Raw genomic sequence first — 24,211 nt, forward strand, 5'->3', positions numbered from 1 at the left:
TTGAAATAAAGGCAGTTGAGGCCAAGCACCATGTTTTTAAGGCTCTGATGCCTTTGGCTGCACCCAACTCACAGAGCCACAGCATGAGCTCTAATGCTGGCATTTGGCTCACTGTTCCATCAACTAGCCTGACCCTAGTTCCTCATCCCAGCAGCACTAACCCACTTTTCAGCCTGTCACATGAACCTTCAATACTGGGCGATCTATTGTTGTACACTTTTAAAAATGCATTAAATCAAATTAACTAATTATCTTAGTAACTACTGCTAAAAAAGTCGCTGTAACAAAATCCAACTTCAAAAGAAAACTTCTATCTAAGTTAAAATGAAGTACTGGGACAAAGTGAGGAGCACCAGTGGTGCCCAATGGCAGCAGATGGCCTCAAGTGTACAAACTGCCTATTGAGACTCTGCCTGGCACAGGCATAACCACAAAAGAAAGGCAGGCCATTGGGTCCAATAACCCTGTGCCCTCCACAAAGCCTGCGACCTGGACCAGATAATGGCCACTCGGGCAATACCCGTGAGTAGATCCACGAGGATGTCCTCCAACCTTAAAAAAACAAGAGAAGCATGTAAATCTAACTATCTCCTCTCAACAGGAAAACCTTTGCTGCTGGTTCAATTCTAGACGGCGGACATGAGTCGAATGATATCGCTGTGTATGACAGTTCCAGAAGTGAACAAAATTGGGGTTAAAAGCTGACTGTAACTCCAAGTTGGAGGGTGTTTGTAGACTGATGTGCTTGGCTTGGACTAATGCAGCATGAAGGCCATAGCTCAAGGACACCATTAAATATCCTGGTGCTGAAAGTAAAACTTATAGGAACTCTTGCTTTGAGTACTGTAAGCCAGTCGACAAACCACTGATTATTGAAAATAAACAGGTAAAACAATGCCTGGTAAAACGTTAACCTGCAAAGCTACAAATCAACTGCACAATTATCAATATCAATACTATGGTAACAATCAATAAAATCGCTGCAATGTTCAACTGTTTATTCTTTATACTGATCATCATGTCTTTAACTTCACCTCTTTTTGGATTCTACTCATTTCTAATTTTTGTTCATATGTGTTACATTTTTACTTCTTTTCGCATTTAGTGGCTAATAAACTCGTCCTTCCTCTAACTGAAGAAAGTCTGGGTAAATTGGAACCTTTAAACAGAAATTAATTTGATCTGGGAAAATCGCAGGTGAACCAGCTCACCCCTCTTCATCCATGAGGTTGACAGTTTGGTGTAACCCATCTGGGTAATAAATTAAGGAATCTCACCCAGGACTTGGATTTTTATGTCAAATCAATGACAATTTTATGGTCACCAGCATTGAGAGAAGATTAAATTCCAGGTTTTTTTATGAATTTAATTTAAATTCCTCCATCTACCATGATATAAGTGTCACAGTGTGGAGACTTATAAAAGTTTTCACTGTATTTTTCATATAAAAGTACAGCGAGGACAATACATTTCTATTCTATTCTATGATGGGATTTGAATCCATGTCCATACAGCAGTGGCTGGGCTTCTGGGTTACCTGTCCAGCGACATAGCTCAAATTGTGGGCCTGAAGTTACAAGTGTGGCTTTGGGAGCTGGGGCCAATGTGAAATCCTGTAAAAACTGGAGTCAGTTTAGATGGGAATCCACCACTCACCTGTAATGTATTGACATCATGATTTCCATCATTAACCATAGTCATAATGGATAGTCTTATGTCATATTCTTTTCATTAACCCATTGCATCAAATTAATCAATTTAACCAGAGAATGGTCCTTAAAGAAGCAATGTCAAATGGTGAAAGGAAACAATAATTAAAATTGGATTTGAGAGGAGAGAATGCACTTCAGTCTCCATGATGCTCAGAAGTCACAGAAATCCTCAAGTGTACCAATAGATTCTACATGCCCCCTCTCCAGCTGGAGTGGACATAACTATTAAAGAGGGGCAGGGCTGTCTGACAAGTTACTCCAGGGCCTACTGCCTGACCTATTAATGATTGCCTTGGCCAGACCCAGGAGCAGACCCAGGAGTGTTGTCTGCTGTTCTTCTCCCTGTCCCACTGGTTGCTCAAGGATCAGGCACATGGGGTGGAAGAGCAATACCCCTGTGCATGGGTGACATAAGGTCAAGAGCTGAAATGCAGGCACAGCTTGAGAAGCTTCAAAAACTAAAAGAGAGGTTGTATCCTAAAGCCCCCTCAGTCGGTATACAGAACACAAACTTGACAAGGCCACCAAAATGCAGGCAGCCTGGGGTCTGTGAACCAATCAAGTGCCATTAAATGAGACTGCTGCATGCAATATCTACATGCCTTGTCCCAGATGGTAGAATGGAGGGCTCCTTTAGATGGCCCTCCAGTGAGTATCTCAGCCTCCACATGACATGGAAATGGAATCGCAAGATGTGTCTGGACAGTGGATGAGCATGAACACGTAAAGGGTCTGCAACAGCAGCTTGTCCAGGAAATGTCACTGCATTGAATGGAAGGACACAGAGGGAATTTCCATGGTCTTGCTTAAATTGTGGCACTGGGACTCCTGAAGGAGGTCTGAGATCCACCAAAGTGGATTTATGTCTGATTGAGGATTAGATCGGACAGAAATAATCTCTCCTCATGCATCTCTATGAAAACAATTACACACATTAACTAATTTACAGCCCCTTACAGAAGCACAGATTCTCTTTATGCCCTTTTGAGAGATATAATCACTGAATTAAACTAAATTGCTGTCTTTCTTTATACTCCTTTGTTGGGAAGTCTGTATTATTTCCAACTTTTGGATCTCATTGAAATGCTGGCAGATAGCTACAGGCATCCTATTGTAACTCAGCAGATGTGGGAGAACAATTTGTGAATACTTGGAATGCAAATCCAGTCTGGGGTTGGGATCAATAGTTGCACTAAACTGAAGAGATCCATAGCAATCCTAAAGTGCCCACAGGCCATACTCAAATCAGACCATTTAAACTACATCATGTGTGAGGTGTGCCTGTTGAAAATAAAACAAAGAGAAGTTGCACAATATAAATCATGGCACGCTTCCAAAAAAGATGAAAGGGAATATTGGCAGAAAGGTTCAGAGTGCTCGTGAACTCCTTCTGCCCCAATAAAAGATTGATAAACCTGATTCTGAGCAGTCTTAACACAGTCCAGTCTGCTCAATGCATCATACAAATAGATGGAGTGCATTGGCACAAATTCCACTCATGTGCACTTAGGCTTCTACAATCAGCACAAAATCCTCATCCATGCTCATAAGCAGATTTCTGTTGCAAACAGTTGAGAAATGGTAGCCAGAAGTTGAAAATCACTCCCAGTGGGTTTGAATGAGGACTTCAAATTTCTCCCTGTTGCTTGACTGTATTTGATCAGCCAATGGTTTCAGCATGCCATTTTGTTAAATTAGCTATTCCAGTTGCCACTCATGCTTGATGGACATAACAGCAATTTGACTGAGTAGTGCAATCAAACTGTTCATATTCTCCATTAGGAGGTAGGAGCAGTTAGCATTGTAGTATACAGCATTTTATGATGGGCAGTTAGTTTAACCTCCTTCCTTTCAAGCATGACAAGTCCTCCTACATGATAGTGATCCTTTTACTGTATTTGCTTCTGCAAAGAGAGCATGGTAGAGCCTTATTGGTTTATAACCATAATAATCAGTATCCTTTATACTTTATATTGCGCCAAAACATTAGACTGCCTTGCAGCTCCAACAAAATTTAAGAAACTTGACACCATTCAGTGCAAAACAGCTCGCTTGATTGGCAACACATCCACATTCATTTACTTGCTTCACCACTGATACACAGCAGTAGCAGTGAATATATTTAACAAGAAGCACTGCAGAAATTCAACAAAGCTCCTTAAACAGCACTTTCCAACCCCACACCCACTTTCATCTCGAAAGACAAAGGCAACAGATACATTCGAACATCACCAGCTGCAGTTTTCCATCCAAGCCACTCACAATCCTCACTTGCAAACATATCACTGTTCCTTCAGTGTTGTTGGGTTAAAACCTGCCCCTAATGGCATTGTAGGTATATTCATGGTTCAAGAAGGCAGTTCACTGTCACATTCTTAAGTCAACTAAGCAATAAATGCTGCCCAGCCAGTGGCCCACAAGCTATGAGTGAATAAATAAGTTGCTATGGCAAGGATAGACTGAATGGAAAGTCTGTAACTTGTTCCTTTTGCAGAGGGATCCTCCCATTAAGTCTCTGGCTTTAATATTAAACAACAAAGGAAAGGTGTTTGGAGCTCAGGGCAGGACACTGTGCCGTTTTTTTTAAAGATTTAAAGTTGTTGAATGCATCTCAGTCATATGTTTGTCATCTTTCTTCTAGCAGTGGATGTTGTGAAATCCAAGTGAGTCACTGTGGAGTGGCAGGACTCATAAATGAGCATATATAAATCATGCTTTCACTGTGTGCTTGGGATCCTACTTTGTAATTAACTGTCGTTGTGCAGTGAAAGGGAGACAGGAGCTGTTAGATCTACAAGATGAGTGCTTTATTCATCATTCCATGTGAGCCAGAAACCCTAATCCTAACCCTAACCCTAATCCTAACCCGAACCCCAACCTAATCCCCTTCCACTCGCTGCTAAAGGAAACTTTGGCCCATCACCTGCCATTTTCAGCACTTCTCTTCCAGCCTCTCTATTGGCAACCTCTCTCCACTCCATCCCCTGGTAATTGCCTGTCTATATCCCTTCCAATCATTGACTTAACCCAAATCCTGACAATGGCATCCTTTCTCTCCAGCCTATCCTTTTACTACTCTTATCAATGACCATTACCCCAAATGCAAGGGTTTCGTTAACAATGCCTCCTCCACTTGTGTTCTTTCCAAATGGCTGAATAGACTATTCATTTGGACTATACTGGTCCACAAGATATTCACAACTTAACAGATTTTTTGGAACTTTTCAATCTCCCTGCATTGTTGCTGGCTTTTTGGAATTATCAGGCCATCTATCATTGAAGGTTTCCAATCATTCTTTGAATAGTCAATACTATATGACTGTAGAGCCCCAGGAAACTATTTGTATGTCAATTTTGCTGATGAACAGAATGACCTGCATGAATTGAAAATTATGCAATCCATATCTGTACAGGATGGTGTTATTTTACTTTTCCTTTCATGATAAATGTGATAGAATTACTCCAACTTTGCTATTTCAATCTGTAATTGATTTGTCCTTCCATCCATACCTAAATCAATGAATCTTAAAAGATTTAATCAAGCAATTTAGTTGCTTCGGAAATGTGAAGGCAGCATAATTATAAATTTCTTGTCATTATTGGTGCTGAATTTATGTTTTATAAATTAATAAAATGAAACTGGTCAGCATTCACATTTTGATTAATGGGTGTTAAAGTGTCAAAATAACCACAAAAATAAAAAAAAACATCCAGGAGGCAAGATGTTGCAATGATACAGGTTCAATTCAAATGAAATACAGAGTCAGACAGTCATGAGCCCTTTTAGATTTTAGTGCTATTAAAACAAAACTTCCATTGGCAAAACAAACACTTTCATATTGTATATCTTTATGTTTACTTAATATTTTAAAGCATTACTGGCATGCTTATGTTGCAAGAGAAGAGTCAGTTAAAGAGAGAAAGATTGCATATTCACAATGCACTTTTCTGTCTCTCAAAGCAGGCTTCAATCATTAGCTATTAAAGAAGCTAAAGATTCTGTCTCATAGAACATTTAATCCATTCTTGAAAGATGAAAGAAACAATCATTATTTGAGGTTGGCAGTGTTATTCTCAACTGACAGGTTTGCGTGGCTATCCATCTGTACAGTATATATGCTGTAAAAGGTGTTGTTTGTTGGGATCATTACAGGAGTTGCAGAGGTTTTTCCAATTGTGTCATACACTTGCCAGGACAGCCACAAGGACCTCGTAAAAGTGGTGCAAATTCTGATCGCAGCTAGGTGATTGCAAGAAGGGAAGTACACAACATGTTTCTTTACTTGTGTACCAGCTGTAAGAAAAATAACAACTCAGTAACAACTTGCAAATCCATGTACACCAACAAGCTGCCAACTTATCTTGCCACTCTCTTCATCCCCATAATCTCATTAACAAACAAGGTCATTTACTTGTACTCCTTGCAACCTACAGTTCACTTTTACCCCACTTTCTTCTGTATCTACTTCTGCAGAAAGTGGCAACATACCACTTTCAGGTACACTTTCAAATGTCCAGTTATCAAGACTTTGGTTTTAAATTGGTAGTGATACTTCTGGAATTGTTGATCTGTTCATGGGTACGCCCAGCTGGAAAGTGTCAACAGGGTTTTCAACAGTAGGGTTGTTATGACCAAATACTATTTCACCCTTATTCAACAGCAGCAGCAAATACTGGCTAGCCATCAGCCACAGTATGTCTGATCAACTTTCCCTTCCTAAACCATGCCAATTTCGATGTTCCTGCTACCATCTACTGGCTTAAGAACAATTATGATTTTTAAGTTAGAGAGGGAGAAATTGATGTGATTTTTGGGCCCTTAGATCCAAAATGTTGTCTGCAGCAAGGGATACAAATATATTCGTGCTGGCATTATTTGTGCACTGAATATTTGCCGAACACATACAGAGCAGCACCAATTTCATGCTGATCATGACATTTTAAAACTCACTGCTTCTCAAGCATCCATTTCTTTTAGCGATTCACAGGCAAAGATACGTTCAATAGTAGAATGGAATCTTGCTGCCACCTTCCCCCACAATCCCAACCTTGCAATTCAAAGGGATCATGAACTGTTTGCCATTGAAATGCTGATTAATTTCTTCTGCCTGTTGCTATGATGTTGTATGTGCTTGGTGCCTTTTATAGTGGATCCTAGTTGCAAAATTCTGTAAAGAGTGAGGCAGCAAAGCATTGCAACATTTTTTTCCAACTTCAAGCCTTTTGCATAAACCTCTTTCTCCCAAATGTAATTGCACTTGTACACTTTCTCATTAGAATACAGCATGCTTTGCAGAATGGGAGTGGATGCCCAGTGCTAATGGCTCGAGGGAAGAAATCTAGAGACCTGGACTAATGCTTTGAGGAGATGAGTTAACATACCACCACAGCAGAATTAATCAGAGATAATGGGAACTGCAGATGCTGGAGAATCCAAGATCCTCTGATGAAGGGTCTAGGCCCGAAACGTCAGCTTTTGTGCTCCTGAGATGCTGCTTGCCCTGCTGTGTTCATCCAGCTTCACACTTTGTTATCTTACAGCAGAATTTATAACCATTTAACTAATAAATCTAGAGAATAAGTAAATTTAGTTCCTGATTTTTAAATGCCACCTGAAATGGCATATTTGGTAAGTCATTTACTTTAAGAGCAGTGGGAATAGGCAATGAATACAGATCTTTCCAACAATACTTACTTCCTAGAAATGAATTACGCAAAAGAATGATGCCTCCTATTTCGTGTTGCTATGTCTGCAATTAATAGGGAACTGTTGCAGTGAGTTCGACGGAATAGATTTAAGTATTTTAGTTGTTGTAGTTGGATAGCTGCTGTGTGTGCAAGATGAGATGAATATGTGAAGATGGCAGTACGCTAAGTGTGAAGGCATCCTAAATATTTGGTGTAAGGCCTAATTAATAGTGACTTTCGGGAGAAGATTAATGGGAGCAGGATGATTTGTGTATTAGCCTGTAGTTATTGAGCAGTTTTTGGGATCTGGAGTTTGAAGATGCATTCCCTGACCTTGGTTACTCATGAGCAACCATTGAATATCTTGCAGCAATATGTCCAGAGGCCATATCCGGTCACCAAGTCACGCTTTACTTACATGAGGAAAGCGCTTGACACTGATCCAGCTCTGTCAGAGCCTGCTTTCACAGTGAGCAGGATATGTGGTATTCCTGTTTATAGCAGTCAGCCAGGGGCACCTGTTTAGACCAGATTAACATCCCCAGTCAGGGAACTCATATTCTATGAGGTCCTCCTGGCTGACCTTGTTATAGTCTCTACACAGGTCATTTGGGCTTGTTCTCTGATATTGACCTCTGGGGCTATCCCTTCCCATTACATTTTGACGATGTAATGGAGGACTCCTCATCTGCCCCCGAATAGAAAACATCTCTCTTCCTTTCCATCTCCTCCTCTCAGTGATGTGACTGAAAAACTTGGAGCTCAATCTCTCATCCCAATGTCTAATTTCTTACTTTCTCCCAAGTCAGATTTTCTTCCACCATGACTTACATCACCTATGCTCATCTCAGTCAGTTGAATTTTACGAAGTGCTGTGGTGATCTCAAATGTGAGTTGTGTACAGGGATGGGAAGGAGCTTCCCGATAGCAATTCAGCACTCTCTCAAGAGAAAGTCTTACTTGTAGAACTGCCAGTCAATCACATAGCCTACAGGTCTGTAATCCAAGCCATGCCACCCAGGAGTAATGATATCTGCTGGACTACAGGCAGCCTTACCGTGTTGAGAATCTGGGGTCAAGGTAATCAACGAAGGTAATGTGATTGGTGTTGGTATAATAGGCCAGAGGAAGGTATAAAGTGGAGGTTGTGCCTCTACTGGGACCAGGTAATCCAAAACATAAGTCCTTCCTGGCACTAGCTAAAGCTACCATATTTCCAACCTGGTATGAACCTTCCCCTTTCATGGATAAAATACATACAAGACAGGCTGATGCCCTGAAATTGGTATTAATGTGAGAAAAGACCATCAGGTTACCTAATGCTTCTCCCATCCCCATAATACTGTTTGGGTGCAGGAATGGGTGGCAAATAGATCACCCCCTTGATCATATATGCCCCTGTCTTCCGATCTGACAGAGTAGGTATCTAAAATCCAAATCCCCACCCCTTCAAATATTGTGCACTAGCTTTACGTGGAACTAGCCAGTCAGAAAATCTTCTGCGGTTTGTGCTGGTTGGATGCAGAAATCATTCAAATTTGTAGGCAGCACGAAGTTCGTGCAGCTTGCATTGTGGTCAGTTGCCAAGGGCTAATTGCACATCATAAGACCTGTGCAACCTTTCAGGGCTTATCTAATTTTGTCCCGGTACTTTCCAGTTCTGCATAGTGAAAGCAACTTAGCAAGCATTACATTAAATCTGAAAAAATACAAAGCACTTTGCTAAACTTAAATGGGACACACATTAACATGTTCTGATAGAAATCTGTTTGCCTGCAATGTACTGGCAATTTAAAAAAAGGAAACTTACATTTGTCTTACACCACTTTGAATCTTCAGACCTCAAATTGATCACAATGAAAGAATTATGCTTTTTTGAAATGCAAATTCAGCATCAATTTTCCACACAGTGCAAAAAAATTACACTATTAATCTTTAGTTGAAGAAGATTGGACAAAGCAGTGGCCTGCCCATCTTCAGGTATTACTATGCAATCTTTAATGTCTACCTGAGCACCAGATGGTTTTAAATTTAACAATATAGGACTCTCTTGATACAGTGCAGGCAATGTAATGGAGTCTGCAATGGAATTTAAATCTGTACACATCTAACTCAAAAGATTTCCAATGAGCCAAGCCGCCATTTGTCAGTAAGAATGAATTATGCTTCCTCTCCAAATGACACAATCAAAAATTACAGAAAACTACGACGCACTAATTCAACTCACACAATCTTGAGTATATAAATTCATGTTGGACGAGAAAAGGTAAGTGTAGAGGAAAGGATGGTCCACGGAGAATCATTGAGAAACCATGATTCCCAGATGTGACACTTTTTAAAAAATCTTCGTCTTACTTTTGGGATTGAGTTCTTCTCCACAGTAAGGAAAAAACTGAAGAATGAGGCTCCAGCAATTGATTACACAACACAATTGGTCTCAATGTTGTGATTGGAGAATCAAAGTTGACTGTCTGCTTAGTGATGCCATCACGAAATACGGGCAGTTTGAAAAAATGAACGAAACAAAAATAAAGGTAGAGAAAGGACAAAGTGCAAATTCCATTTTCAAATTGGGCAGCTATTCACAGCAGATGACTTATTCTTTTGACATTGAAGGATAGTATGTACGTACAGTAAAATAGATTGCCCAAGGCATTTTCTGTGGTCCAAGCCATTATGCTCTGTCGTGATGCTTGAAAGTGAAAATATGCAAACTTACATTTGATAATGCAACTATATTTATTACAGCAAGGAGAATACAAAACAGTCGTTCGCCTTTTCAATTATATCTCTGTTGCGTTAGTACAGTTCATTCAAGACAAAAGGATTGGTGATCTATTATCAGTTGAGCTTTCACGCTCTTATTTTGTTCCAATCCTACTATTACCACTTCAACTCAAAGCTACATCCTTATTCATATTAACAGAAATGAAAAGTGATTCAGCTCCAAATGTTTTGCTTGGCTTGGATTTGCTATGTAGTGCATGAATCTGACATTTTAAATGAACAAGAGAGTTAAATCTGGTATTGTCAAATTGGTTAAATGCCTATTGCTTGGATTTTCACTTCAGAGTTATACAAATTGTATTCTGAAAGAAACTGTGACAGTTTCATCTCACAAACTGCCATAATGTATAGTGTTGCCTAGCTTAGCAACTGACCTTGTAACAAGATAAAGCGAGACGGATTTGTATTTTTTTAGTCAATGCTCTGCTTGTAAGGCTTTTCTTTCATTCACTCCGTTAAATAAATGTTGGGTTATAAGTTCAGTGCCTGCTGCCTTGGGTTACCATGGTTACTGTAGGTACAGTGAAGAACATTCATTTTAAGGTGCTAAGTTGTTTTAAGGTGCAAGGGGTTCCCTGGGACAGTAAAAAAAGATTATTTCCAGAAGCTGTTTACTATTTGAAGAAGACAAAAGAGAATTACTTCTAATTAGCCAAAATATTTAATAAATATTCCCCTTTAACTATATGAGGAAAAGAACTTAACATCTAAGGTACTATCCTAAATGAAGGTTATTATAAATAACCCTTTAGTGAGCAATGCCACATGATGCAAAGTTAGACAAACAGGAGGCTGGAAGAACACAGCCAACCAGGCAGCATCTGAAGGAAAGGAGAAGTCAACATTTCGGGCATTACCCTTCTCCAGCCCTGAAGAAGGGTAATATGCAAAATGTTGACTTCTCCTTTCCTCCAGATGCTGCTTGGTTTGCTGTGTTCCTCCAGCCTCCTGTTTGTCTACCTTGGATTCCAGTATCTGCAATTTTTTTTTATCTCTAACCACATGAAACAAAATTCTTTTTGTTGATGTCGAACAATATGCTTCAGTATGACATTTGAACAGTTGCCACCTTTTGCAAGTGTTTTCATCTTGGATTCTCGGGAAATTTATATCTATCATTAGAATAATTAATTTATATTAATTTTATGTGAGCTGCTGAAAAGGCTTAATATGTTTGTGCTGGCTTTTTGCTATGTCAAACTTTAATTCCATTTCCTAGAGTTCTTCTCATCATCTGGCTGCGTAATAAAGTCTGTGCTAACTTAAAAATCATATATCTATGTACAAATTGCTTTGCAAACAATTGTAAATTTTAAAAAAGAATCTATTGGAATGTTTAGATTGACTACTTGAATTGTTTAAATTGACTTTTGATCATGAAGTCAATTAAAATGCTGTCACAAGTATGAAGGTTTGTCTGTAGCAGTGCGTTCATCAAGTCCTCTGAAGTCAACCATCTGACACACACAGAATAAATTGTGAGTAAAATGACTTGCAGCGTACGAATGAAATACTGCAAAGGCTAAGAAGAAGAAAGTGGATGTCGGCTTAGAGTGACGCCACTGTGAAGTATTGAAGGTTACATTACCTTTGAAGACATTACAGACAAATAAAGCTTTGATGTTTTGTCCTAGTCAAAAAGAGAGCTGCCTGCATTTTATTTACATTCAATTTTTTTTGTTTTTTTTACAATAAACTGCACATATAATGTATACTATTTCCATGTTGATATTTCCCATCATTATTGCAACAAATATTTCATTGGTAATGCAAATTGAAAATCATTGACAATTGGTTTAACAGCAGTGAAAATATTACCAGAAATTGTGTGAAGAAGGAAAAGCTGACACAAAGAATGAGGAATAAGTAAAATAAGAACATTCAAAGCTTGATGAAAGCTGTACTATAACTTTTAAACTAAAATATGTAAATATATCTGTGTATAATATGTATTGTATTGAACAAATTACTCAGACAGTAAACATGTAAACTGTGAAGATGGAGAAAATTGTCATCAACTTAGATTCAATGTTTTAAGCATGCTATTTCTGTTAAAAAAACCTATGATTTTGTGATAAACAATTCTATATACCGGCAATGTTATTGAATACTTGCAAAGGTGTAGTTTGTGAATTTGAAACTTGTCACTATTCAAAAATAATTTTTAGATATTAAACCAAAATTTGTTCCTGAACTATTGTTTAAGTTGAATGAAAAACTATCAGAACATATCAAATCTCCCATTCATCTTAAGTGGATAAGTTCATATGGAAGTTAATTAAAAGGCTGCAATCATTCCAGCTCAAGGGTGAAGTTCTAGAAAGTTCTTTTTTTAAAGAAAATATGATATCTGAAACATGACAGTTGTTTAAAACGTGATGGATAGAAAATGAATGAACTTGGTTTGTTTTGCTCCTGCCCTGTTGCTTTCATTTCCTTATACTTTGCTTTGAAGAATGGTTCAGCTACTTGGAATTACAGAATGGTACACCACCTTTGGCCCATAGAACCTAGTGCTAGACGGCAACTGTGAAAAAGCTCTGTGACAAACAGGAAATTCAATCAAATTCATCATTTCATAATACAACAGAATACAGGGGGTCCCCAATTAGCGAACATCTGACTTACAAACATAATCTCACATAGCGGGGTAACTTTAAAGATCTGATATACAGTTTGATTATAGTCCTGTACTTACGGATGGCTCCTTTATATTGTCCTGCATTCTGTTCTGAATTGCAATTATATTGATTTGTGAGTGGACTTCAGGATGGAACTTGTTTGCAACACAGAGACGACCTGCATGTTTGAAAATAAGTGCATTTTATAAATGAGCACAGCTGCATGTTGAGCAACAGGTACCTATTGAAGGTTTGTACGTGGGCTTGAATGTCCCGAAGTGGAAAGGCCTCTTTGTTTGTATATCACCGAATAGTTATGATAGATTAGCAGAACATGGGAGAGATAATAGGAACTTCAGATGCTGGGAAACTGCTTCATGCATTTATAACTTCTGCTTCAAATATGGAACCTAATTAATAACATTATACAGAAATTGCAACATGTTTGTTCCAACCAAACAGTCTGTTTATTCTCCATTTAATCCTAATTAGATGCTCTCATTCTGTTTCCATATACCATTATTCCTACAAAATGCTCAACACATCTGTGGAGGGAGAAACGGAGTCATTCTTCCACATTGATGACCCACAATTTGAGTTGATGGCAACCAAAGATCCAATATTATTTTCAGTGTTATTTTCCCTCGGTTAGCAAGGGCTGATAGTGGAAATCAGCAATGCCAGAGTTATGGGGAATGAAGGAGAAATGGAACTTGTCCTTGTGTTTGGGATCTTCAGTGGGTAGTCCACATCCCTGAGGTCTAGCTTCTTTTGATTCACCAGATTCATTAACCACAGCAACCACAACTCTCTCTTTTCCACTCTAGTATTCAGTTGTTATTGTTTATGTCTCACTTGGACTCATCTTTTACTCCTTTACTTGTCCCAGAATTACCGGTGGGCTTGGGACTTCTATTACTTCAATTACACCCAATCTCCAACCTATCACGGAACATTTCCTTTTGATATAAAAACCACAACTGATGAAAATACTCAGTTGAAGTCTCAATATCTGTGGAAGAGAAATAATGGCAACATTTCAGGTTAATGACCATTGGTTTCCCTTTCATTCTTTCCAACCTCTTATGTCTCTGGCTCTGTATTTGCTTAAAAAAAAGTTGGTCACCTCTGACGCCTTCCAGTTTTGAGGAGAAATCAACAAGCTGAATTTTATCTTTGGTTTCAGTATTAGACATGGGGTAAAAAAGAGTTTTCCAAGGAGAATCAGCCTGATAATTTGAACGTAGGCACCTTCCTTACTATCTCCCGATGTATTCCCTGTCCAGCTAAGAAGCCAGCAGGTTCCTGATGCTACCCATCCAATCAAATCTGCAGCTATTGAGAGAGATAGTTGCTGCTGAAGCAAATGGCAGGGTTCAAGTCTTCAACAGGTAAGCAAGTTAGAATCATAAAATCCCTACGCTGTGGAAGCAGGTCATTCAGTCCATCGAGTCCATACCGACCCTCCAAGCAGCATCACACCCAGATCCACCCTTCTACCTTATTCATGTAACCCTGCATTTCCCACAGCTAACCCACCTAACCTGAACAACCCTGGCCAGAATGAATAATTTAGCATGGCCAATCCACCTAAACCTGCACAAATTTGTTCTGTGAGAGGAAACTGGGACACCCAGAGGAAACCCACGCGGACACCGGAAGAATGTGCAAACTCCACACAGGCAATTGTGGGAGGGTGGAATCGAACCCATGTCCCTGGTGCTGTGATGCAGCAGTGCTAACCATTGAGTCACCATGCCACCCAAAGTTCCAAAGCAAAATTCAGGGGACCGAGAACCAGAAGAGAAAATCTGATAGGAATGTTGGTGGGCTTGTCGCCATTAAGGATGGCAGCATCTGAACAAGATTGGGAGCTGTCCTAGCCATTGGCAAAATGGCTCAGTAAAATGGCCCTTAACCAAGAGAATTGGCTTTCAAACTCTCAATGCCATTTTGGACTGTTAAAATTAACTCTTTCTGTTCAAAAATACGGCCTGACCTGCAAAAATTTTCCAGGAATTTCTCTTTTGATTCTTTTGGCTTTCAGCATCATTGTAATATCTAGCTTTAATTTTCCTTTTATTAAACTGCCTTTCTATAGTATTCTTTGACATTAACATGAGTTCTGTCATGAATACTAAGACCAGTAATGCATTGTGCAGCTTCACCAACCTCTGTGCGAGAAGATTTATTTTGCTCCCAGCTGTGAATTACTTCCAACAATCCTATTTTATCAATGGCCTAGATTTTCCATTGCGGAGTTAAGTGTGATGGCGAGAAATTTAAATGGCATCACATCAGCCAGTGCCCTGCAATGGAGTTAACTTGCATGGTTATGTGCTTTTCATCTGATAAAAATAACATATGAATTAGGAGCAGGAGAACCCTTTGGTCTCACTAGCCTGCTCCACCATTCAGTACGATCATACTTGATTAGATTACTCCTCATTCCTGACTACCTTGATAACCTTTCACCTACATGCTTGCCAAGAATTTGTTGAACTGTGCCTTAAAAATATTCAGCAATCTGCTAAAAACTGCCATTTGAGGAAGAGCATTCCAAAATCTCCTGAACGTCTCTGAGAAAGGATCTCTCCTTACCTCTGACTTAAATGTGGAATCCCTAATTTTTAGATAGCTCCTCATGCTCCCACAAGAGGAAGCATTCATTCCAGTTGGGATCCATCAAGATCTCTGTGGATTTTATATCCCGTTATTCATGCAGGCAAGATGTTGCTATTTGACTTGGTGAATACCAGACAGTGAACATGAATAAAGTTTCCTGCCCCTGATGAGACCTATTGGGGCCAAGCTTTCCCCACACCGACGTTACAGTCAAGAAAGCACACCAATGTCTCTACTTGCTCAGGAAATTCAGCACGTCATAATAACTCTTACCAATTTTTAAAGATGTGCTATAGAAAACATCCTATCCAGATGCATCACAGCTTGGTGTGCAAACTACACTGCTCAAGATTGCAAAAAAAGTATAGAGTTGTGAAAGCAGCTCAATCCATCATGAAAACCAGCCTTCCTTTCATTGACTCCATCTATACTTCCTGTTGCCTCAGGAAAGCAGCCAACACAGTCAAAGATGACCCGTCCCACTCTGGTTATATTCACTTCCACCCTCTTCCATCAGGCAGAAGATACAAAAGTTTGAAAACATGACCCAACAAATTTAAGAACTGCTTCTTCCTTGCTGTTAACAGGCTTATGAATGGACCTCTCATATTACAGTTGATCTTTCTCTGTATCTTTTCTGTAGCTGTAACACTGTATTCTGCTTTCTGTTCTGTTACACTGATGAACTACTGATTTGTGTGGTAGCATGCAAAAGAATACTTTTCACTGTACGTATGACAATAATAAATCATATCAAAGTCAAAATTATACCATATCAAATAGAAAGACGGCTGGGCACTTCTCACTGCAAAGAAGGCAACTCCGAGAGCTCATTTCCCACGCTACTCAGCCCAGCACTGAAGAAATGCCTGTGAAAAAAAGCATAAGCTGATACCCAGGTCTGGGTGGCTTTTCCTTGCCACAGCTGCTGAATGATGTCACTAAGGGAATGGTTATCCCACTTCATAGAAGATGGTATCAAAAGTCCATCCCTCCAAAGCTATCTGGCTTGGGACCAGATAACAGTACAACCAAGGCCAGTGGCCCTCAAAAAAGGGACCATAAACAGATGGTATAAAGTAAAAAAATGATTAATAGATTAAAATAGTCTATTCATTCATTTTTTTTGCATTATACGACCATGTGGTTGAGTGGTAGAATTCTTGCCTGCTGTGCCAGCGGGCTGGATTTATTGTCTGGGCATTGAATGGAAGTGCATTTAGAAGGGTCTTGGTCACAGTGATAGTGTTCCTACCTCTACTCCAGACAGTCAGAGTCAAGTCTCACATCAGGATGTGGTGACCACAGAGTTGTATCACAACACACCTAAATAGGCTGCTTTGGTATTTTAAAATATTCACATAAACATGATTTCTAAACTTCAGCCCATCCAATTCAGAAATGGTCACATGGAGTACAGAGTGAATGTATATTGCGGCCTGATTAACATCTGGTGATCTCTCAGCACATTCACTTAAAACATCACCTTCCGCGTTTGGAAATGAAATGTAGGCATGAGGACTGCAAGTCCTCACACACAAGATGAAGGGTAGTTGGACAGCCCTCCTTTGATAGATTGTGAAGAGGGGCAACAGTTAAATTGGTGAGGTCCTCTAGCAGCTGCATCCTTGCAAGGTGAAATTTCTTGGGTTACCTTACACAAGGTAGGAATTACTTATTACTGTGAATGGGAATGGTCAGCCAAGGAGGTCGTTCATCAGTGGGTAGATGCCTCCAAGCATGTTGATGACAGGGAACTGTCCTCTCATTGCAGAATCAATGGAGAGCATGCTGCTGGGCGCCTTGTCTAGGTATGATATCACCCCTGTAAGAGTATGAGATGTAGCTTCATGGAGGATGATATCAGCAACATAGCTGCATGTCAGAATTGAGACTATACACCTGATGGTGTCACATCATCTAGGAGGAGGCTTGACAAGAAGTTACTCTGCTGGATCAGAAGGTGGAAAATCACAGCTTGAGCGTGAAGGAAAACCAGCACCTGGCCTTGCTTTGTAAGAAGGAGACTCAGAACATCAGCACTGACCCAGTGCTGCCTTTTATACCAGAAGATATCAATGACCATCCCTTGTATTTTCAATAAAAGCTCTGGGGGAGTGAACACAGCAACCAGCAGCTCTGGCATGACTCTTATGGGGTTTCTTCCAAGTTCTGAAGAAGATTCATTTCTAACTTGTACCATGACTTTGTTTCTTCCTCTGCAGATGTTGCAAGGCCTGCTGAGTTTTTCTGTCATTCTCTTTGTCTGTTTCAGACTCGCAGCATCCGGAGTATTATTGCTTTACTGCCAGTGGTGGCACATCTGTCTCCATCAGAACCTCATGTTAGGCTGCCATTTCTCTGCTCAAATGCTGCGTGAAATCATCAGGGTTGGAGGAGCTTTCTCCTATTTCGATGTTAATATGTTCCACACCATTAATTTAGGCAACATTTCCACCCCCTTGCCCCATTCTCCATAGTCTTACCCCCTTTTAGTTAAGTTACCATTTCTGTATTTACCTCTATCCCATCTCCCCCAAATCTCTGGCTTCACATATTCAGACTGTCTGGTTGTTTCACAAGTCTTCTGAATGAATTCTGACAAAAGCTTCAACAATATATCTCCTTCTTTTAGTAACTTCTTCTCACTTGGAAGTTTGCTAGGTCTTTTGCCTGATGTCTGTTAACCTTCTTACTGATCTTGGCCATGAACTGTGAACATTTTCACAGCTATAGGATCTTTTATATGATGGTTTTCCATGCTGAAAAACCCTATAGTTGGGCATTTACCTTATCTAGAGGGCCTTTAATCTCCTGAATTCACTTTTCAGGTGAGCTCTTCATTGCAGACTAAAGTATTTACCCCATAGCATCATCTGTTGGTTGGGCTAGTTGGGCTGGAACAGGGAAATCATGTCATAAATGTTGATCATGGAATATAGTTGTTATGCTGAAACAAGGATTTTCTTCCTTGCAATATTTTGGATTGGCAGTCCAAGCGATTGCTGATTTTTGGCCATATCCTGAATTTGTTGCCATTGTTCTCATTTCCATGGGGTCATATGCAGCTCATCTACATTTTGTTTGAGGAAATCTTTTCTCAATCTGCTGGTACATCTTTTTTAAAGTATCCAAGCTCTTAAACTTGTTGAGTAGGTTGGATATTTTAATTTATCTTCTGTAGATGCCTTTCTAGTGAAAAGCCACTTTCACATATTCAGGTCTGTATGGGAGGATTGCTACTTACTTAGCATGCTTTTTTCTATCTCTGGTACCAATCACTTTTCTTTGAAAGACAAACGATGAAATGTTGCTTTTGAACTTCTGTCAGCTTATTATCTGACAATCAATTTCAATTTCTTGTATCTATTTATGCAACAGACTGTTTTGCTATTTGAACAACTTCAGTTAAAGATTCATAATGAGCTGAAGTGTGTTGCACTGCTCATTCCTGTACTTAATTTTTGTTTCATCAGTAACAATCAGAGCATGAAACATGTCCCCAACTTTTATAAGTTCTGACAATTCCTTCCTGTTAATGATATGAAACAAACCTCTTTTGCCAGGATAGTGTTGTGTGAGCTAATGAGTGACAGAAGGAATGGTCGTTGTGGAAGGCAGAGTAAGGTGGGGAGTGGAAGATGTTCTTAGTGGTAGGATCTAATTGGAGTTGGCAGAAGTATTTGAGGAGGATGTGGTGTGTGTGGAGGCTGGTGGGGTGGAAAGTGAGGACAAGGGGGACCCTAGCTTTATTACATTTGTGGTGCTGGTTTACAGCTGTGGAGCAACGAATGGATGAGGCACAGTGGAGGGGTGTCTGGATGACAGAGGTGGGGAAAGAACGTTGTTTGAAAAAGGAGGATATCCAGGATGCTTGGAAATGGAAAGTCTCCTCATCAGAGCAGATGTGAAGGAGATAGAGGAATTGGGAAAACAGGATATAGTTTTTGCAGGATACAGGTTGAGAGGAGGTGTGGTCTAGGTAGCTATGGGAGTCTGTGCCTTTATATTAAATATCAATCTGTAAACTATCACCAGAAATGGAAATGGGGAGGTTGAGATAGGGGAGAGAGGTGCCTGAGATAGACCAAGTGAATTTGGAAGTTGTTAGCCAGGTTTACGAACTGTTCCAGTTCAGTCTGGGTGCGGGATGCAGCACCAATGCAGTTAATGATGTAACAGCGGAAGGGTTGGGGAACAGTACTGGTGAAAGTACTGAAGAGGGGCTATTCAACATAACCAACAAAGAGGCAGGTGTAGCTGGGGCCCATGTGAGAGCCCATGGCCACTCCCTGTGAAAAAAAATCTACAATAAAATGTTCTAACGGCATCCATGTGACTGCAGTTATTTGGTGTAAAATCTCGTCTGGTTCAATTATGTCTTTCAGGAAAAGAAATTTGTCATCCTTTCCTGGGTATGGCTTACATGTAACTCCAGAGCCAAAGCAATACGGTTGACTCTTAACTGTCCTTTGAGCAAATATGTATGGTCAGTAAATGCTGACCTAGCCAGTGATACCAAAACCCTATGAAGAAACGTAATGAGAAACGGTTTGAATTCTGTCCCTTTTGAATTCTAATTTCAAAGCTCCTTATGACTTTTGCACAGTTCTTCACCAATCCGTAAAGATTGTTAACTAAATTATCTGTGGATGATGAATTCTTCTGTTAAATCTTGCCCTTTCAAATATTTTTTTTCTCAGATTAAAGGCATGATCAAAAGCTATTCAAACTTTATCAAATATATCTGTGGCTTGTTTTATGTTTTGATAAATTATAAAATAATCTTCATTGAATTCAGAGGGACATTGACAAGTTGGCCAAATAAGCAGACATCTGGCAGATGAATTTCAACACGGAGAAGCAATACGAGCTCAACATACAATTTTGAGGGGTGTACAGGAGCAGAGATTCTGGGTTTCAAGTGCATAATTCTCTGATGGTGGCCAGGCAAGTTGTTCAGAGGGACTTATTGCATTCTTGCCTTTATAAATAGAGGCAAAGAGAATAAAGGCAAACAAGTAATGCTACAGGCCTGCAAGTCATTTGTCAGACCATATGTGAAGTTATGTTTTCAGTTCTGGGTACTTTACTTAACAAAGGATGTTGAACTCCCAGAGAGATCACAAAGAAAATTTATCAGAATGTTATCAGGAATGAGGGATTTTAGATATAAGAAAAGATTAGAGAAATTCGGTTTATTCACCTTGGGACAGAGAAGATTAATGGGTGATCTTATTGAGGTCAAACTTATAAACAGTTTTGACACTGTGAAGAATGATATTCTGTTTTCACAAGTTGGTATGCCAGTAACTAGGGGTCCCAATTTTAAGATTGCCAGCAAGAGAGTTAGGAGTGAGATGAGGAGAAACTTTTTTACTCAGAGAATTGTTGGGATTTGAAATGCACAGCATGGGAAAGTGGTGGAGTCACATTCCATAGGAGATTTCAAAAGACAGCTGGATATTAATTTGTAAGTGATGAACTTTGAGGCCTAAGGAGATATGACTGGAGAATGGGGCTAGCTGGGTAACTCTTTCAGGAGCTAGTACTGAAACGATGGGCCAAATGGTCTCCTGTCCTGTAAAATTCTGATTCTATGATCTGCTGTAAGACCTGGAATATAGTACTGTTATCACACATTCAGCTTGAGATTTAGAATTTAATTTTAAAGTTATCCTATATCTTATGAACTGTTTAATCCAAAAGTCCAATCCTTTGTTCTGTTTGGCCCTGACCTGATATTAATTCTTGTTGGCAATGTTATTTCGTGTGCTATTTATTCTTAAGGTAGTCAATTATTCTTCTCACTTATAAGCTGTTTTAAACCTGTAACATCTCAATTTCATTTTTTCTAATTTCCTCAAAAATTTAATGATTCTGCATTGATAGCAACATGGAGACCCAATGGTTAGCACAGCTGCCTCACAGCACCAGGGACTGGGTTCAATTCCACCGTCATGCATCTGCCTTTGTGGAGTTTGCACATTCTCTCCATGCCTGTGTGGCGTTCCACTGGGTGCTCCAGTTTCCTCCCACAGTCCAAAGACGTGCAGGTTAGTTGGATTGGCCATGCTAACTTGCCCATAGTTTCCAGGGATATGCAGGCTGGGTGGGTTAGCGATGGGAAATGCAGGGATAGTGTAGTGGGGTGGGTCTGTGTGAGATGTTGTTCAGAGAGTCAGTGTGGACATGATGGTCCAAATGACCTGCTTCCACACTGTAAAGATTCTATAACATAATCGACTTCAAAGTTTTTACTCTTATGTTAAATCAAGATTATATCAAAGTAAAATACTGTGAATGCTTGGAATGTGAACAGCTGCAGAAAATGGTGGAGAAACTTAGCAGGTCTAACTGCATCAGTAGAGAGAGAAACAGAGTTAATATTCTGAGTCTAGTACGACTTCTTCAGAACTGAAAGTGTTTGGAAAAAGGTGGTTTTTATACTTATGACAGAGGTACACGAGGAGCAAGGGAGGTCAATGCAAAAGACACCGTAGTTGCTGATTACCTGAAAGAGAAATAGAGATATAGAATAGGTATATGAACACACTATCTTCCAACCTGTTTTAGTTTGAAAAAGAGTCATATTGGACTAGAAACAATAACCCTGTTTCGCTCTCTGTAGATTCTGCCAGGTTTGTTGACATTCGCCAACATTTTCCATGTATCTGTTAAATCAAGGTTGTTTTAATTCTCTTGATTTCAATTTTTAAACTCTATATAAGAATGTTGCAATATTTGCTTTGCATTTTTTGAATTTTATTATAATGGTGCTATCTGATGTTCCTCCAATAAAAGTTTAAATTGCGCATTATGCCAATATTGCATCTCTGCACCGCGTATTGAGAATTTTTCTACCTTTTTCCTGATCAACGTGGTTGAATGACACGTTCGTGACATTTTTTTCACCATCTGCTACCAAGGTGGTTAGTATCTGCTTCTTCACAGTCAAAATGGATATTTTTTCACCTTGTATGGTCTAAAACATGCTGCCTTCATCATTTTTACAATAACATTTTTTTAGCTGAGGCTTTAATAAATATTCATGGTATAAATTTCAAATGTCCCAGTCTTATCAGAATCTTGAAATTCGCTTAACTATCTTCCAATAGCCTCTATCTTCAAAGCCTTTTAGAATGTGTTTTTGCTGCTTTAAAAGTACACTGTCACTTTTCCAATGCTCTGACCTTGATATAGCGATGCTTGCTCTGTCCATTGTAGCTGTATATCATCTAATCTGCTTACAATGGTGGTGATGCTTCATCTCTTAGAATCACAGAATTGTTATGTCACAAGGGAAGGCTATTTGGCCCATTGTGCCTGCACCAGCTGTTTAAACAGGTATCCTTATCTCGTGCCAACCTCCTGCATTTTCCCTACACTCTTCCACACTTTTTCTATCCAATTGATAATCCAACGCTCTGTTGAATGCCACAGTTGAACCTGTCCCCACGGCCTTTCTTGGCAATATTTACTTTTTCAAAGACAAGTACTCCTTTTCAGTTCTTATCCTCCATTAGTTCTGATAGCTTAGAGTTTTTCACTTTTCCCCCATTGGGATCTCTAAGTTTACTCATTGAATCCCCAAACAGCTCGCACAGATACTTAACAAAAACAGCAATTGCTAGAAAATCTCAGCAGGTTAGGCAGCATCTGTGGAGAGAAATCAGAGTTAACATTTCGTGTTCAGAGACTCTTCTTCAGAAAGCACAGGTCCTTGTTCTTGAGGATTCTGACACCTCCTAGCATGACCAGTTTTTAATCTCTTTCTAACCCACGCTGTTTATCCTGTGCCTCTTTCCACCTCTGAGGCGAAGATTTTCTTCTGGTGTACTGCTTTGCCCTAAGGCTGCCTCCGTGAATACTGCTGACTGCTTAAATACAATAAAGAGTTGTGAATGCTGGAGATCCAAAATAAAAACAGAAAGTGCTGGAGAAACTCAGCATCTGTGGAGGAATAAACAGTTATCATTTCAGATCCAGCAACTTCTCGTTGGAACATAAACTGCCAAATTCCAGGAGTATTCAACCAGGCATCAACTGTGGGAGCAGAAGTGGATCATGCAGACCACCGAGTCTGCACTGCCAATTAATGAGATTGAGGCTGATCTGATCATTCTCAACTCCACTTTTCAGCCTCTTTACTATAATCCTTGATTCCATTATGAATTAAAACAGCATGCCTATCAAAGCTTTCACTACGCTTAACAACATAACCTGTATAGACCACTGAGGTAAGGAACTCGCTGGGGAGCCTTGATCCTTTGAGTTTTCATCATTTGTGAAAACAATAAATGTCAAACTCTCATTGCTGGCTGTGACCAATGTCATATAACAGCATCTATTTATGTTGTAACATAGGAATTTGATTACCTCAGCCTTTCTAAGTGTGTGCATCCACATGGGAGCTACATAACCATATCTGTATTCATTGTTGATGAAACTGCTATTTATAACATTCACCAAATTCAAAGGACAACCATCATGATAATTAGTTATTTTTCTTTATTCATTCATGGGATGAAGGCAGCGCTATTTATTAACCATCCCCAATTGTCCAGAGAGCAGCTAAGAGTCAAACACATTTTTATGGGTCTGCAGTCACATGTAGACCTGGCCAGGCCAGGTAAGGATTTCCTTCCCTAAAGGACATTAGTGAACCCGATGAGTTTTTCCCAACCTTCAACAATGGATTTGTGATCATCATTAGACTCTTAACTCTAGATTTTTATGGAATTTAAATGCCTTTTTCCATGGTGGGATTTGAACCCG

The sequence above is a fragment of the Stegostoma tigrinum genome, chromosome 4 (assembly GCF_030684315.1).
Source record: "Stegostoma tigrinum isolate sSteTig4 chromosome 4, sSteTig4.hap1, whole genome shotgun sequence".
NCBI lineage: Eukaryota > Metazoa > Chordata > Chondrichthyes > Orectolobiformes > Stegostomatidae > Stegostoma > Stegostoma tigrinum.